The following is an 18,845-nucleotide window of genomic DNA, read 5'->3' as shown; positions in this document are numbered from 1 at the left end:
ACTATTGTTATTCTTCTCTCTTATTAAACTGTCTCTATCTCAACCCACGGCTCTTACTTTTTTTTCTTTTCTCCGATTCTCTCCCCCATCCCACCGAGGGAGGGGGGAGTGAGCGAGCGGCTGCGTGGTGCTTAGTTGCCAGCCGGGTTAAACCACGACAGGCGGCTTTATTGTGCAAACCACATTCCCCTGCAGTAGTGAGATTGTAATCTGTCTTAATTAATATTTTCATGCACTTTTTCCACTTTTCACAGATGTGCTTACATTACAGACAATTTATGAATTTCTTATAGCATACTTGTCTCTGTACAAACCTGTTGTATCCTAAATACTTGAGATTTGCCCCTTAAAAGGAGAGAAAGTAGTGCTCTCACAGTGACAGGTGACATGAACTGTTATTCAGGTGATTTTTAAGGCACACAGCCACAATCTTCTATCAGAGATACACAGAGGAAATGAGCTGGTGTGGGAACAGCTGTGGTGTCTGCAAATATGATATATCTGGAATAGTTAGGTGAAGCATGTTCAGTAATCTTCTGCATGGTGAAAATGAGGTAAAACAAGCCTGACCCAAGGATGCTTTACACTGGGAAAGACAAATTCTGGCCTCATCAGAGTCAAGACAGAGCTGTGTATCCAAAGTTGTGCTCACCATTGCTGCATTGTGACAGGGTGGTATATTCAGAATTTTTCATGCTGCCACGTAGCTTACCTCACTGAGTTGGTGAGCAATTCTGCTACAACTCATGTTAATTATATATCCATATGTTGAGCCAATTTTAAAATGGTTATTACATCTTACTCATCACTGTGTCTTGCATTTGTCTTCAAAATGTTGTGCAAACTCCTAAAAAAGCAAACAACTATAAAATTTCTGTAGTTCAATTAAAACAAAATACTCTATGCATGATAACTTTGATAAAGTTTCTTGATGTTGCGAGGAAAGGAGCTTCTGATACTTCTTACATCCATCACTGTGAAAGACTTGTGAACAGCTTTATCACAGGATAATTAAGATCATGGTCTGAATGTGCCTTTGCAGATAATCTCAGAAACTACATGTAGCATTTAGAAAGATTCAGTCCACAGGAAAACTTATGCAGTTCTTCCTTTTAGATATTTACTATTTATTTATTTACCCCACCCTTCCTACGACATTTGGGAGCAATGAAAAAGGAATAGCATATATTTCTTAAAAGTAGTCAATGACACACATGGTTTATCCAACACACGGAAAATGTTGCGTGACAGCTTTGCGTGTAAATGTTGTAGCTTTATATGAAAAAACTGTATGAATTCAGACAAGTATTTATAGTTTATCTTCAAAACAACTCCATAACATAAGGAAGTATCAGTAATCTTCATTTTATAGATGGAAACTAAAGCACAGTGTGTTAGATAGAATAATGGTTGTTTATGTACTTTATACCACGATGTCACTGGGTAAAAGCCATTTTTTGATCCCGGTTTATGATCATTCAGGGCAGCATAAGCCCTGGGTTGCAGAGCTGTACACTTTTTGTGCTTTCTGTGGCTGAATGTGTAGGTAATTATTTATTTATGATGTTTTGCTAGTCTTGCAGTTAGGACACCTTCCATGGAAATGAGATACAGAGTTGATTTGGAGGAACAAGCTTAGAACAGCCAAAAATACATTTTGATTTTCAAAACCTAATTTTTTTCAAAATCTCATTTCAAGAAAAAAACCAAAATAAACCCCACCAACTTTAATATTAACATTTTCAGGCATAGTACGTAATTTTCATTAAATCGAATTTGCTGATTAGGAAAGATGTTTTGGTCAAATGATTTTGTCTACATCTAGATCAGCAGGCACATATAGCATATAAAATGAGTAGCGATTGCCCCATCAAAGTCCCTTACAATTGACTTCATGATGTTCTGGTTTTCATGCAAACACTGGCGATGTCTTAGGGCTTTATATCTTGATTTGGATTCTTACATAACAATCACTTGAATTATTGGTTCCATTTAAGGAGGCCAAATGATAACTCTTTCTCAAAGTTGAGTATAAATCGTAACATATTCTCAGGATCATTCAATTTCAGGTGAAACAGTGCAAGCTTGATGTTGCCTTTAAAAATTTTGTCCTCTCTGAATGCATCCATTTACTGTCTTCTCATTTTTGTTGTCCTCTAGCCCTGAATTCATTATCTCAGTGAGTACTCTACTGCATTTTAAACTTCCCTGGATCTGCAATGTTTCCTTTCATCCATGTCAAAAATATTAGTTATACTTCCTGCTACAGGTCATACTTACTTTGATTTAAATTCATTTTGGCACTTATATCTTCTTTGTTTGGCCTTTAACAATTTTAAGTTGTTGTGCACATTTTCATGTGAGGTTAAGTCCTGCCGGGCTCCACTGGTTATTTAATTTTTCATTCAGCATCAAGCTTTCCACTTTACTGTTGCAAATATTCAACTCTTTCTTATGAGTCAGAACATTATAACACAAGGGCCCTCTACTTGATGGATAAAATATTGTTTTTATAAAATATTATATTTATAGTATTTTTCTCAGAACTCAAAAAAAATTCATTCCATATACTAATGTATTATAATGAATAAATTGCAATTCTTGGAGATTTAGGTGGTGTTTGTAGTTGTGGGATAAGTTTTCCTCTAAATTTGTTTGAATAGAAGTAGCATTTCTGTTCTATTTTTTCTTTTAACAGAGGTGACAATAGTTAACAGCCTTGCTATTTGCATATAGATTATCTCATACCAGAAACAAAAGCTGTTACAGAGAATAAGTTATCTCTCCCACAGTACAATATCCCTTTAACATCTACATTTATAATAGCCACACTCAGAGCACTTTATGTAAGTGAAGGAGGAGGAGGAAAAAGTAAAGCTTGACAATTTGTATCAGTAAAACTGTTAAGAAGAAAAAGGTTGGTCTCCAAATTAAATGTCTGTATGTTTTCTTTCTGGTATGAAGAATTGGAAATAAACCTCCATCTGTTCCTCTTAATGATTATTATAAGAAAATAAGGAGATAGCAGAGAATTAAGATATTTAGAACAATTTCCTTGGTTTTATAGAAAGTACAATTTTTATAAACAACATTTATGACTCTGAACCCTTAAGACGGATCTTCTCTTTCTTACAGCGCAGCCCCATCCAGGGCAGGAACATCAATATCAATGGCTTGTGAACATTTTAACTTTGTTTTTTTCCTACGGTTCACCTAAAGCCCTAAGGTAGAAAAGCAATTCAGAATGTGCTTAAGCCCTACTGAATTCAATGAGATTTATACACGGCCTTTAAGAGAAGAACATGTCTAAGTGCATAACTGAGTCAGGGCTTCAGACCAAGTCAGCATTGCATGGGCTATGCCTCTGCTGTTGTTCTCTGAGGGTGCCAAGACAGGAGACAGCACAGTTTATCAGAATAGCAAATGATATTTTTCACTGCTATCAAGGCAGACTCCTTTCAGCATTACTTACCTGGATACTGATTACCTTCTCATTCAAATTGTTCCTGGGAACTGAGCAAGTTCTCCCTGTCGTCCAGGGACATCCTGGAAAGGCTGTCACCAGCCCCTGAATGTGTTCTCCAGCACGTGTTGGGTTCAGTGTGTATGCAGCAATCCTGAGAGAACCTCCCAGAGCTGGGCGTACTCAGCAATGAGCCTCTAGCATACCACTGCTTCCCAAGGAGTGTTTTTGGCTTTCAATACATAAGATTTTACTGTGAAATGTTCTTCACTATGTAGTCAAGTGTGCTGGACCTTTTTCTCATAAATCCATCTCATAAAATTATGGCTTCCTTTGACTACAATGCTAGTATCATTTAGGTGCTGAGCACTCTCAGCTCCTACCTGCACAGACCTGCAGTATCAAGTGTCCTTAAGTCCAATCAGTTTCATCTAGTTTAAACATAATAATCTTTTGGCTGACCATATAACTACTTCATTAAGTAGGAAAATTATTTTTTTCAGCTGAAGATTTTCTTGTATCATTTGTCTGAGATGTATGTTACAGGGAAATTGTTTTAATGGAAAACAAATACCTTAATATAGCCTAATATCTTTGTACTACATGCTCATGGACAAGCAAAACTAGAGCTATGTATCTCTAAGTCTCATTGGCTGTAAGAATTTTAAATTTTTTTAGCTTATTGGGTCAGATGCTCAGGTCTTTTTTAAAGTTGGCAAAGAGTTATGAACTCTGTGTTTTTAAAAGGGAATTTTACTTCCTACCACAGTTACCTGTAGGCAGTATGTTTACCTTGGATGTTCTATGGTTATTTTATTGCTTAAGGCTACATTTTCTATGCAGATACTTTAATGTTCATAAACTAAAGCTGTCAGGACTATTCTCTTAATCGGGTAAGTTGTTCTGTCTCAGACAGAGACATATACAACTTCCACTGAAGTTTGATGACCTTCTATCTTTGCTGCCAATAACCTTGCTTGAAAATGTTTAAGAATTAAGCTCAGCACTGCAAAGTGAACTGAATAGGCACCAGTTGCTCACTCCTGTAAGCAAAGTGAACTTTCATGCCCCATTAGAAAACAGTAGTATTTGCACCCATGTAAGAAGTGCCCCTCCACAACGCCTCTGCTTGTCTCTGGGACCCTTATGCCAGAGAGCTGAGAAAAGGCAGGGTGGGTGAGCTTAGTTGTGGCAAGCAGTTGTCCACAGCAAATGACATGCTAAGACACCTGCAGCCTTTGAACTTTTTAGTTTTAGCCCAGTCTGAGCTTTCAAAAGATTGCAATGGAGTTTTTGCTAGCAGAAGGAACAGTGAATTGAGCCTGTGCCTCTTTTTCAGTGCTTCTCTAGTTCTTCTGTGTAAGATTTGATTGACATCAGAGTCAGATGAGTAGTTGTGGAAGACAGCGAAATTGCCATTATAGCAATCTGATGCAACCATTGTTATCAACATCAAGGGCAGCAGTGATTACAGTGTAATTGTTTCATGTTTCAGGAGGCTCCAGTTGTCTGCCAAAAATGTTCAAAAACCTTTTCTCCATAATCCTTGCATAAATGACAGTTCAAATATCACCATTACCTTTATGGCCACAGTAGTGCATTATTTCTGGGAAAAAAAAAAAAAAACCAAAACAAAGTGATGATGCCAAGTGTTCGAGCCTTCTTGAAGGCAAAATAATATTAGTCACTGAAATAGTTCTCTTTCTTAACAAATTAATTATCATCGGTCAACAGGTAGGTGAAAAATAATATTGAGGATGTTCCTAACACTAAATTTGGGAGAAACCATAATGGGAGTGACTTTCTAGTTATCACTTTGTTTCTCTTATGTTCCCATGCTGCTCTAGATTTCAATCAGTTTTCAAGGTCATGCCTCAATATGGTCATTAAAAAAATTGTTAGCACTCCCATGCAAGTTATTCCTATTTGAACTTTTCATAGGAAACATTGATTTACACAAAGTATTTGTAATTATTCTCAGATATAAAGAGTATCCAGAGGCAAATTTACCTCTCTACCAACATAACATAACATAGCATAACATAACCTCTTTCCCAAAGCAAAATCCAGGTTTTATAGGAACGCCATTAAAAACAATTGGCAAAGAGCATTTTTAAAAATATTGCAAAATTAGGAGAGGAAATTAGTATACATGACATGTAAGGAACAATAAAAAATTGAGCTACAATCTATTACTAAGAGAATTATGCAATAAAAAGGTGTTTACTTGGATATTGGAGATTGGGAAGACAAATAATTTTTGCAGTTAAAAAGCCTAGTGGCATTATTTTAGAGAATAGAGAGGAGATTAATAGGAATTCATTTCCTATTTCAAATCATTATATAGCTACCAGCATCTTCATAACAGTATAGAGCACAGGAACAGCTTAAAATCTAAAATTAGCTAAATTGTCTTCAGAACAAAGTGATGCTTTAAATAGCAGGATAATAACAGTAGTAGAAATAATTAATGGTTTTAAAGACACAGCAGAGAGTAAAGCTGTTGGTCCAGATGGATTCTTCAAAGAAATTTCTAAGTCACTAGCTCTGAACTATGCATACTTTTAAACAGGCTATCTAATATTTTGCTATCTAAAATTATATGATGTTATTAACATCATATGCATTAGGAAGGACTGCAACACTGACAAACAGGTCAGCCAAATAGCTTTCTTGTCAATATGCAATTTTTGTAAGACTTCTAATAAACCTGAAAAAAATGTTCATTTTAAAATGTTTACATCCCTAAACAGAATGAAAAGAAAACAAAACAAAATATACTTGCAATAGTCTCTGCTGAAATTGTGATGAAGTCAAAAGGTTCTTCAGACATATTGTCTACTTGCCTAAAAAAATCAGGAAATTAACTGATAGATTGAAACTATCTATTGCTGCACCTGAAAATGTTTCTACTTCTGTACAAGTAACCCTCAGGATATAACTTCCTCCCAGGAAACTGACCTGCTGTTGCCCCGTATTCTGGGAAATGGAATTATATTTTTTCCCCTTATCCCATCTGCCTTCTACAACACGTACATTCCACAACCAATGCAGATAAAGGGCTAATTTGCTTTTGTCTTTCTAATGGTCTGTTTTCACCTACTTGTTTTGTGTGCTACAACAGACTATTTTTTTAAGCAGAAACACACCTCAGTGTCATCATTTGTTTCAATTTTTCTTCTATGATTGTGACCAGAAACCCTCTAAATTTTTGCATAGTTCTACAAAACTTTGGGTTTTCCTGTAATTAAATTGTACTTGGAAGCACAGAACACAGTGGGACATCCTAAGTGCCAGCAGTGGTGGTGCTTTAAATAGGTAAGCACATCTCTTTTTTTAAGCGATATGGAGAAGCTCCTCCATTGAATAAGTTTAAAGGATAAAGGACTACATTTTCACTTCTGGGTGTCTAAACTCAGTTATTTAGTTTTATGTTTAAAGTCTCTAAACACAGTTTCTATGCATATAAATATACCCACACATTTAAGCATGTATATATAGAGATGTGCATTCACATACATATGTGCACATATATACATACACACATACATATCTATTTATGATATATATATTTCCACACACACATATATGCATGCATATGAATATTTCTGTGTTTTCAGTCCTAGCATATTTATGACATATTAATAAATAGATATGGGTAAGTTTTAGTACCAATTTTATATAAAAGAATAATTTTTAATTTAAATAGCTCACAATTTATGTGCTAGAAAAACTTGTAATAGTAATAATGACAACAATTATTTAACTTCCTCTTTGTTACCTTCATTTTCCTGTGGTTCCCACCTCCCCTGGAAAGTATACAAGGTACTATAACCTGATAATTCTATGCAAACATGGTTTTTCAGTGATATTTCTGCTGTATCTCTCAAAGATCAAAGAAACCTTAAGTTCTTCTTCAGTATGATATGTATTTTAGAAAGAAAATAGCAAGTAAAATAAAAGATCATTCCTAGGCATATTCTCATCCTTAACTTTCAGCTGCCTCTTCAGATCAGACATCTTCATGTGTCTTCATCAAACACCACAGAGATTTTGAAGTTGTTTACATAATGATAGAACGGTTGAGGTTGAAAGGGACCTCAGGAGGTCTTCTTTTCCAACTCCCCTGCTCAAGCATGGTCACCTAGAGCAGGTTGCCCCAGGACCATGACCAGATGGCTTTTAAATATCTCCAAGGATATTCTACAGCCTCTCTGAGAAACGTGTTCCAGTGCTCAGTCATCCTCACGATAAAAAAAGTGTTTCCTTATATTAAGGTGGAACATTCCTTGTTTTATTTTGTGCCCATTATGTCTTGCCCTGTCACTGGACACCAGTGAAAAGAGCCTGGCTACTTCTAAACCATCTCTTCAGGTATTTAAATACACTGATAAAATCCCCCTCCACCCCATACCCCCCCACATCCCCCAGAGGTGTTACAGCTTTTTCAGCCTTTCTTCATAGGAGAAATGCTCCAGTTCCCTAGTCATCTTAGTGGCCCTTCACTTGACTCACTTCAGTATGTCCATGTCTCTCTTGTAGTGGGGAGGCCAGAACTGAAAACAGTACTCCGGGTGTGGCCTCACCAGTGCTGAATAGATGGGAAGGATCACCTCCCTTGACCTGCTGGCAACACTCCTCCTAATGCAGCTTAGGATATCATTAGCCTTCTTTGTCACAACAGCACATTGCTGACTCATGTTCAACCTGGTGTCCACCAAGGCCTTTTCTGCAGGGCTGCTTTCTGGCTGGGTGGCCCCCAGCATATATTGGTGCATGGGGTTTTTCTTCCCCATGTGCAGGAATTTGCAATTCCCCTTTGTTGAACTTCATGAGGTTCCTCCTTCCCCCACCTCCCTCCAGCCTGTCAAGATCCCTCTGCGTGGAAGCATAACTTTCTGGTCTATCAGTCTCTCCTCACAGTTTTGCGTCATCAGCAAAGTTGCTGAGGATAAACTCTGCCCCACTATCTGGATCATTAATGAATATGTTAAAGGGGATCACAGCCAGTACTGATCCCTGTGTTACACTGCTAGTTACTGGCCTCTAGCTAGACCCCATGCCACTGATCACCACCCTCTTGACCTGGCCATTAAGCCAGTTTTCAGTCCACCTCACTGTCTGCTCATCCAGTGCATACATCACCAGCTTCTCCATGAGGATTGTAAGGGATGCAATGTCAACGCCTTACTGAAGTCGAGGTAAACAATATCCACAGCTCTCCCCTCATGTACCAAATCAATCATTTAATCATAGAAGGTTATCATGTTGGTCAAACATAACTTCTCCTTGTGAGTCCATGCTGACCACTCCCAAAAACTTTTTCCTTCATATGCCTGGAAATAGTTCCTAGGATTAGTTGCTCTATCTCAGTCTCCTTCTCAGGGACTGAGGTGAGGCTGACTGGCCTGTAGTTTACTGGGCCCTCCTTTCTGCCCTTTTTTGAAGATAGGAGTAACACTTGCACTCTTCCAGTTCTCAGGCACCTCTCCCACTCACCATGACTGTTCAAAGATTATAAAAAATGGTATCACAATGACATCAACCAACTCCCTCAACACTTTTTGTTACATCCCATCAGCCCCTTGAACTTACATACTTCCAGTTTCCTTAAGTATTCCCTGACCTAATCGTCTTCCACAAATCGTACATTTTCCTTGAGCCAGACTTTCTCCCTTGTCTCTGGAGCCCAGGATTCCTGAAGGCTGATCTTGCTATTAAAGACTTGTGTGAAGAAGACATTCAATACCTCAGCCTTTTCAATACCATGTGTCACCAGGTCCCACACCTCATTCAGTGGTGGGCCCACATTTTCCCTAGTTTTCCTTATGCCACCTATGTACTGATAGAAGCCCTTCCTTTGCATTTGACTTCCTTTGCCAGATTCAGTCCCAGGTGGGCTTTGTCTTTATTAATCCCCTGTCTGATCTCTGTATTCCTCCCAGGTTACTTGTCCATGTTTCCACCTGCTCTATGCTTCCTTTTTATAGACTCATAGAATGTTTTGGATTGGAAGGGACCCCTAGAGGTCATCTAGTCCAACCCTCCTGCAGTGAGCAGGGACACCATTAACTAGACCAGGTTCCTCAGAGCCCCATCCAACCTGGCCTTGAATGTTTCCAGGGATGGGGCCTCCAATACCTCTCTGGGCAACCCATTCCAGTGTTTCACCACCCTCATCGTAAAGAATTTCTTCCTTATATCCAGTCTAAACCTACTCTGGTTTAGTTTAAAACCATTACCCCTTGTCCTGTCACAGCTGTCCCTAATAAAAAAATTGTCCCTGACTTTCCTATAGGCTCCCTTTAAGTACTGAAAGGCTGCAATCAGGCCTCCACGCAGCTTTCTTTTCTCCAGGCTGAACAAGCCCAACTCTTTCAGACTGTCCTCATAGGAGAGGTGCTCCAGCCCTAGGATCATTTTTGTAGCCCTCCTCTGGACCCCACTCCAACAGTTCCACGTCCTTGTACTGAGGGCTCCAGAGCTGGACGCAATACTCTAGGTGAGGCCTCACCAGAGCAGAGTAGAGGGGCAGAATCACCTCCCTCAACCTGTTGGCCACGCTTCTCTTGATGCAGCCCAGAGTACAGTTGGCCTTCTGGGTTGTCAGCGCACATTGCCGGCTCATGTCCACCTTTTAATTCACCAACACCCCCAAGTCCCTCTCGGCAGGGCTGCTCTAAATCCTTTCTTCCCCCAGCCTGTATTGATACTGGGGGTTACCCTGACCGAGGTGCAGGACCTTGCACTTGACCTTGTTGAACCTCATGAGGTCTGTCTAAGTCATTGATGAAAACATTAAACAGCACCGGTCCCAGTACGGACCCCTGAGGGACACCACTTGTCACTGATATCCATTTGGGCATCGAGCCGTTGACCACTACCCTCTGGATGCAACCATCTAGCCAATTCCTTATCCACCAAACAGTCCACCCATCAAATCCATAGCTCTCCAATTTAGAGAGAAGGATGTTGTGGGGGACCGCGTCAAAGGCTTTGCAGAAGTCCAGATAGATGACGTCTGTTGGTTTTCCCTTGTCCACTGATGCTGTCACACCATCATAGAAAGCCACTAGGTTCGTCAGGCAGGACTTGCCCTTGGTGAAGCCATGCTGGCTATCTCGAATTACCTCCCTGGCCTCCGTGTGCCTTAGCATAGCTTCTAGGAGGATCTGTTCCATGATCTTCCCGGGCACAGAGGTGAGGCTGACAGGTCGGTAGTTCCCAGGGTCTTCCTTTCTACCCTTTTTGAAAATGGGCACAATGTTTCCCTTCTTCCAGTCACTGGGGACTTCACCTGACTGCCATGACTTTTCAAATATCATAGAGAGTGGCTTGGCAACTGCATCAGACAATTCCCTCAGGACTCTTGGATACATCTTATCAGGTCCAATGGATTTATGCATGTTCATGTTCCTCAGGTGGTCACGAACCTGATCTTCTCTTACAGTGGGAGGGGTGTTACCCCCTGGTCCCCCTCATGCTGACCATTGACTCAGGAGGGGTGAGGAAAGAGGTTGCCAGTGAAGATTGAGGCAAAACGGTTGTTGAGTACCTCAGCCTTCTCCTCATCTGCTGTTACCAGTTTGCCGGAGCCACTCATCAGCGGGCGTACACTTTCTTTAACCATCCTTTTCTGTCTTTAACCATCCTTTTCTGTCTGACATACCTGTAGAAGCCCTTCTTGTTATTCTTCGTATTCCTCTTTATGTTTGAGTTTGGCCAGGAGCTCCTTGTTCATCCATGCAGGCCTCCAGGAGTTTTTGCCTGACTTCTTCTTTGTTGGTATGCATTGCTCCTGAGCTTGGAGGAGGTGATCCTTGAATATGAAGCAGCTTTCTTGGGCTCCTCTTCCCTCCAGGGTCTTATTTGATGTTACTCTTCCAAGATGATCCTGAAAGAAGTCGAAGTTGTCTCTCCTGAAGTCCAGGGATGAGATCTAACTTTTCGCCTTGTTCCCTACTCTTAGGATCTTGAATTCCTCCATCTCATGGTCTTTTCAGCCAAGGCTGCCTTCTACCTTCACATCTTCTACAAGCCTTTCCATTCCTTGTTAGCTTCTTTGTCACTTATCAGGAAGTTTTCATCAGTGTGCTCCTGAAACCTCATGGATTCCGTCTGCCCTTCAGTGCTGTCTTCCAGCAGATGTCAGGGTGATTCAAGTCACTCATGAGGTGAAGAGTCTGCAGATGTATGGCTTCTTCCAGTTGTCTGAAGGCCTCATCTGCTTCTTCCTCCTAAATATGCAGTCTGTAGCAAACACACATCACAGCATCACCCACACTGATTTACCCTCTAATTCTGACCCATCAGCTCTCAGATGTCTCATCGCCTGCCCCAAGGCAGAACTCTGTGCAATCCTGCTGTTCTCTCACATAAAGAGCAACTTGCCATCTCCACCTTCCTGGCCTGTCCTTCCTAAACAGCCTGTAGCCATCTACTTCAGTTGTGTGAACCACCCCACCATACCTCTGTAAACCCAATGGGACCATAACCTTGTAGCTGCACATAGACATGTAATTTCTCCTGTGTGTTCCCTGTGTGGTATCCATGAGCATACAGGCACTTCAGGGGTGTGCTCAGTTGTGCTGAATTCCTAGAAAAGTTACGAAGGCTTTCCCCATAATAGTTGTTCATGGTTATAGAATCATAGAATCATATAATTGCTTTGGTTGGAAAAGACTTTTAAGATCATCAAGTCCAACCATTAACCTACCCCTGCCATCCCACCACTAAACCATGTCTCTAAGCAACTCATCTACCCATCTTTTAAATACCTCGAGGCATGGGGACTCGACCACTTCCCTGGGCAGCCCATTCCAGTGCCTGACAACCCTTTCGGTGAAGAAATTTTTCCTAATGTCTAGCCTAAACCTGCCCTGGTACAACTTCACCCATTTCCCCTCATCCTATTGTCTGTTATCAGGCAGAAGAGGCCAATCCCCACCTCACTACAGCCTCCTTTCAGGTAGTTATAGAGGGTGATAAGGTCTCCCCTCAGCCTCCTCTTCTCCAGACTAAACAACCCCAGTTCTCTCAGCTGCTCCTCGTAAGACTTGCGCTCCAGACCCCTCACCAGCTTTGTTTCCCTTTTCTGGACATGCTCGAGCAGCACAATGTCTTTCCTGTCATGAGGGGCCCAAAACTGAACACAGTATTCAAGGTGTGGCCTCACCAGCACCGAGTACAGGGGCACAATCATTTCCCTACTTCTGCTGGCCACACTATTCCTGATACAAGCCAGGATGCCATTGGCCTTCTTGGCCACCTGGGCACACTGCTGGCTCATATTCAGCCGGCTGTCAACCAGCACCCCCAGGTCTTTTTCCGCCAGGCAGCTTTCCAGCCACTCTTCCCCAAGCCTGTAGCATTGCATGGGGTTGTTGTGACCAAAGTACAGGACCTGGAACTTGGCATTGTTGAATCTCATACAGTTGGCCTTGGCCCATCGATCCAGCCTGTCCAGATCCCTCTGCAGAGCCCTCCTCCCTTTGAGCAGATCAACACTCCTGCCCAGCTTGGTGTCATCTGGTTCTGTTGTATTAACAATGTGCTTCATGGTTATTTTCAAAAGTAATGTCTATCACAATTATTATGTTTTTCAGCAAGGGACATATGTTGTTTCTCTGATACAAGGCATGGAATACGGATCACACCTACTATTCGATTTATGGTCTTAAGTGTCATACTTGTTTTATTCTGTGTTGTTTTGTTTTTTCCTCACCTAATTTTTATTTCCCTTTCCTGTCAGGAGCAGTATCTCTTGATGCAAACTAGATTAGATTAACAGGTATTCTCCTTCTCGGCATTGTCAGGTTTTGTGTTCTGGTAAAGTGAAAAGGGAAATGATATATAAGGCAGTCTTTGGTCTTCTAACAGAGCACTACACAAAGATTTCCTCTAGTCCTTGGGGGACTAGTGGAATTATCCTTCTTTTCCCCATTATCATTGCCAAGGTCAGCTCGTGTTACTGATTGTGTGATGTAAAAGTTATAAAGATGTGCAGGCCCTTCCTCTCTCCCATCCACACTGGTTTCATTCAGCTCTGAAGCAGTGACTTCTGAGCTAGCATCCCATGAGCTAGTGCTAGAATGGTAAGTGTGGCTGTGTGAATGCCAAGTCCAACAATGTGGTAGTTTGCAAGGGGACAATTCACAAATTTCTGAACTGCAATCCATTGCTTCATGTAAACAAGCAAAGCGTTGCTTGCAGAAACTGTGCATTCATTTTTTTCATTGCCTCTGAACACATTTATCTGCAGATTTGCATGAGCAGTCTTGTTCACAAAAAGTTAGAAAGGGAGAAAAAAATCAACTTAGCACAGTAGTACTGTGTATATGCACTTGCTTATATATCTTGAGTGTCTGAGAAAACCTAAAATTATCCTAGGTTTTTGTAGCATTATAGGTCCCCTATTTTTAACTTGAAAAGGTAATACCCACATTTAATTAGATTAAAAAAAAATAAACAACAAATCCAAACAATAAAATTTATTTTTTTCTTCCTTTGTAAACTGAAGAAATTGACAGTATATTCATATAAGGCAAAAAAAAAAAAAAAAAGCTGTAATTAAGTCCACCATCTCCCCACAAACATATTCTGATAATTCCAAGAAGCAATTTCTCTGAGGGCTACAGAGCACTGAAATAGCAATTGTACACATTCAGGTTTTAACACTCTGAAGTAAAAGACTGAACAATTTGCCAATTCATCTAATTAACACTGTTGATTCAGATTCAATTAGGATTTCCTGGGGGCAGGGGAAGTATTCCACAAGTTGCTTGAGTTCACTGTTCGTCACCTCTGATAACTCTTCTTGAAATAATAGCAGGAAAATGCCCTCCAGAAATAATTTGGGTGGAAATAAAGCCTAGATAGGAGTAGGTTTGTTGAATGTCAAACTATATAAAACAATCAGTCTGCAATAACTGAATTTCTCTGAAAAAAAAATACTAAAAGCCATCTTGGCCAATGTTAGGACTGAAGGAATAAGAGTGGGTTAGAGCACTGGTAAACTAGCATAAGAAAAAACACCTCAAACCATCTTATATAAAATCTGAAGTTAAAGCTAATGTAAAATGTAACGGTTCACTTTGCTTTCTGTGTGACACTTAGGGTTTTGTATCTGGTGTGATTATGTCTTGGATAATAAATACTTTTTACAATGTTTAAAACCTTTTTTTTTCTCTAACTCTACTGCTTCATTCAGATGAAGTGAAGGTTTTGAGCATCTCAGAGTTATGAACTTGAAGGCTAAGCTTTTTCCAGAATAATTTGGTGTGCATTTTTATGGTGTCATTTAGACCTTAAGATAAATCTGACAGACAAGAGTTATAATTATCAATCTGCAACGAGTGTGATTCCTTTGAAGAATAGATTCATGGCTTCTGATTCAATTAGAATAAATCATAATGAAAACGTTATACAAACCCAGAGCATGAAGATTAAAAACACATCCTCTGGTTCATATGTAATTGTCCCCAAAACCCCTCACACTAGAATAAAATAAGTTAATCAAACCCAGAAAAACAAGAAAATATGTCACAAATTGTTATTCAACAGTTGACTATCACTGAGGGGTGTGTGTGAAAAAAAAGAATCTATTTCACTTGACTCTCATTTCTGCACACATCTATTTTCCTTTGACCTGGTCATTAGGTTAGACAAAAAGATTTCAGAGATAAGGAGGGCCTTTAAAAATCACTACTTTTCTTTATGAGATCAAAGATTTGTTGCTTTTCTTTAAGTGGTGTTTTGTATCACTCTGTCTTTTCTTTATTGGCAGAGTTTCACAATGCCATTGCTGAAATGGACAACGGAGTGATGTTTTCTCATTCCTGAAGCAGTGTAACAGATTAGAAATAACTACTAATTATAGATATTTTCCTTTTGAGAATGAATTTCTGTTTGTGAGATTCCAAATTGTCTATCCTGCAGCAAATTAGTAGTGTTGCATTTTATACAGTATGGAAAAATCACCATCTTCTCCACAAAGGAATCAGAACATGGGTAGAATGCAGTCTCACATATATGAAAGACCCACTTAATTAAATTTTGTGAATTCTTCAAGTGGCTAGTCAGCTTTTCATCAGGGTATTATTAGCTGTAAATGTGTCTGGAAATCTACGCAGCTCAGGAATAAGTGCCTGAACAAGCACCAAACAGAAATCAGTCACAAAGGCATGTAGACTGCCGGGAATGGGCGTATGTGCTCACACACTAGAATTATCTCAGAAGATGACAGCATTGTAGAATTTTAAGGAAAAATGGCAAAATATCATTTTTGGTAGAAAGATTTCAGGCCATTGATTCTTCAGGTGGATTTTTGTTTCATTTTATGAATTAATTTCTAAGAATAAACATCCCCCCACCCACTAACACTCTTCTTCTCCCCCAAGAAGTAAAGAAAAAATCAAACAACATTTTCTCCTTTGTTTTTCAACACATGTGGGTAATAAATAATGAACACAAGTTTGCCATATGTTAAAATTCTGCACTTCCACAAGAAGGTAAATTTTCTGCAACATTTTCATTTTTCCCCACCATTGTTTGGTACTATAGGCTGATGAACTCCACTGAAGAGGTGATTTTTCAGAAGCAGAGCTGGTAAGTGCTGGACAACCCATTCATTTTTTTGTACTTTTGAATATGCCTAACTCACCTGATAAAATAATTTGCGGTCTTCATTTCATATAATTTAGATTTTTAGAGAAATATGTCATACCATGAAAGCTAAATTGGTCCATGTGGTTACAGCACAAGAACAGCCACCAATTTATTGCTTGAGTCTAACTGGAAAAAGAGGAGCACGTTAGGTTTAGTAGGGCAGTGACGTTGCTGGGGTTAACCGATTTATCTGGCATAGGTACATATTTAAAGGAAAAAAATGGACTGGCATGGTTTTACTTGTTTTAATGACAATATTTTAAATATGCAGGTGTGGAAAATCAGCTATCTTTATCCATTCACTTTCCACCACTTAACCCTCAACCTCAATAATTTATTTTAAGCAAGATGTCAGAAATATGTAGATGTCTCATTGATATTGTTTTAACATTTTTGGGGTATAGAAGTGGCCCAAGAGAGATGATCCTGTATGTTGTCACATATTTGCTCAACTAAGGCAAAGCTTGTGGCAGGAATTCGCTCTTTATGAGACTAGAAAGAATCCACACCGGCAGAGCTCTTTAATGTATCCCTGCTGCAAGGAACTCATCAGTCAGGGCTCACAAATCAACCCTGAGACACAGATCTATAGGAAACCAGGCTTCATTAGTTCTGGTGCTCGTGAAACTGCTTGGCTTGCAAAAGAGCTATGATAAAGCCTGCTTGTATCTTCAGTCTTTTAATGAAGTTTCTTTTTGGGTATGTATATTTCATAAACATACAAGATTAAAGAATTTTAACTATTGACAGACCATATTCATTATGATGTTATTGTTAGAACTTTCATAATTTTAACTATAATATATAATCTGGTTTGTATCGTTTTACCTTTAAAAGCTTCACACTGCTTGAATCTTCTTATCACAGTGCTGTCTGGTTTTTCTCATAACAGAACCCTAGTCATAGAAATGTTCCCACAGCTTCTTCACTTTATATGCTCATTAAAGTGTTAGAAGTGAGTCTTCTCACAAACATAAGGCCGAGTCCATCCTAAAGCCTTTGAAAGATTGAGGCCCTTGTATTCCTAAATAAACATTGATAATGTAATGTTAAGACAGGATAACATTCTCTATTTCAAACACTAAGCATAGTTTAATAAAACAGCAGAGGATAAGAATAATAATAATACTAATAACAATAGAGTATACAGAATATACAAAGCAAGCGATGCACAATGCAATTGCTCACCACCCACTGACTGATGCCTAGTCAGTCCCTGAGCAGTGATTGCTGCCCCCTGGACAACTCCCCCCACAGTTTCTGTACTGAGCATGATGTCATATGGCATGGAATTGCCAGTTTGGCCAGTTTGAAACAACTGTCTTGGCTGTGCCCCCTCCCAGCTTCTTGTGCACTTGGCAGAGCAGGGGAAGCTGAAAAAGTCCTTGACTGGTGTAAGCACTACTTAGCAACAACTAAAACATCAGTGAGTTATCAACTTTCTTCTAGTACTAAATCCAAAACACAGCTACTAGGAAGAAAATTAACTCTATCCGAGCTGAAACCAGAACAAACCAAAAGGACAGTAAAAAGTAAATTTATAATTAGATTGGCACATATTTTATGTGTCCCCAGCTGAAGATATGTTGGATTTTAAATTAAAGGTGGGGCTTATTTGGGGCTTAATACCTTTAAATTAAGAAATCTTCTCCTTAATGCAGTTCTAAAATGACACACTAAATCATTGAAAATAAACATTATTTTGCTCCTCCTGACTAGAACAAAGTTTAGAATATTTTAGATATAATTCTATCTAAAATAAATAATTGGATCCGAATCAATATCTTCAGCATATTAAATGAAAGTATAAAAAAGCAAACCACCCTATTTCCAAGCATCCCGTGGAAACAAATGTGTTTCACATGGGTGGATTAATAAGGATGGCCTTCTGAACTGCCCTTTTGGTCTTTATCAGGCACATGGCCACACCCATAGTGGGAAGGGAGCAGGCTGCACATTCAACTAACCCCAAGGACACCCAAGACAGAGGAGGAAGAAACTCCCCTTAGGAACGTCACATGCTTCCCAGTCAAGAACTCAGGAAGCTGATGACTTGTGGACTTCCCCTGCCCTATTTTTCTAAAAAGAAGAGTGAAACTGTTGAGATTAGCACCCAAAGGGCATTGGAGCACCAGAGAAAAGGGGTAGATGATAGGGAGGGGGTTTTCTCTAACAGTTTTAGCCATACTACTAATGAGGTTTTTCTGCATTAATTAGATAATTTGGACTCTTAGACTCTTAAAACAATACCTGAACAAACAATGAGTTCTTGTCTCCATATGCATGGCATGTTCCCCTTTTGCCATTTATAAGACTGAGAAACAGGAGCAGAATTTTATGCAGCGTTCAAGAAATGTATCAAGGCTTTATATAGCAGCAAAACTAGACCATCTGTCTTGTTCTCAATATGCTTCCTGATGATACCCAACATTTTGTTGGCTCTTTTGGCTGCCACTGAACACTGAGGGGATTATTTCAGAAAACTGATAGATCACTTTCCAGAGATGAGACTGCCAGTTCTGAGTTCAGCATCACACAGACATGGTTTAGATTATTTTTGCTATGTGTTGCCTCATTTGCCAACTTTTTGCTCCCACATTCCATTCTGTAACATCCTTCTGTTATTTGTCACCATTGGTTTGGCATTTAGAGTACCTGGAGGAGCTTAATCATCTGTAGACATGGTGATTACATTCTGTATTGCCTTCTCCAGGTG

The sequence above is a fragment of the Egretta garzetta genome, unplaced genomic scaffold (genome assembly GCF_000687185.1).
Source record: "Egretta garzetta isolate BGI_Z169 unplaced genomic scaffold, ASM68718v1 scaffold45, whole genome shotgun sequence".
NCBI classification, from domain to species: domain Eukaryota; kingdom Metazoa; phylum Chordata; class Aves; order Pelecaniformes; family Ardeidae; genus Egretta; species Egretta garzetta.
This window is presented reverse-complemented; position numbering follows the sequence as displayed.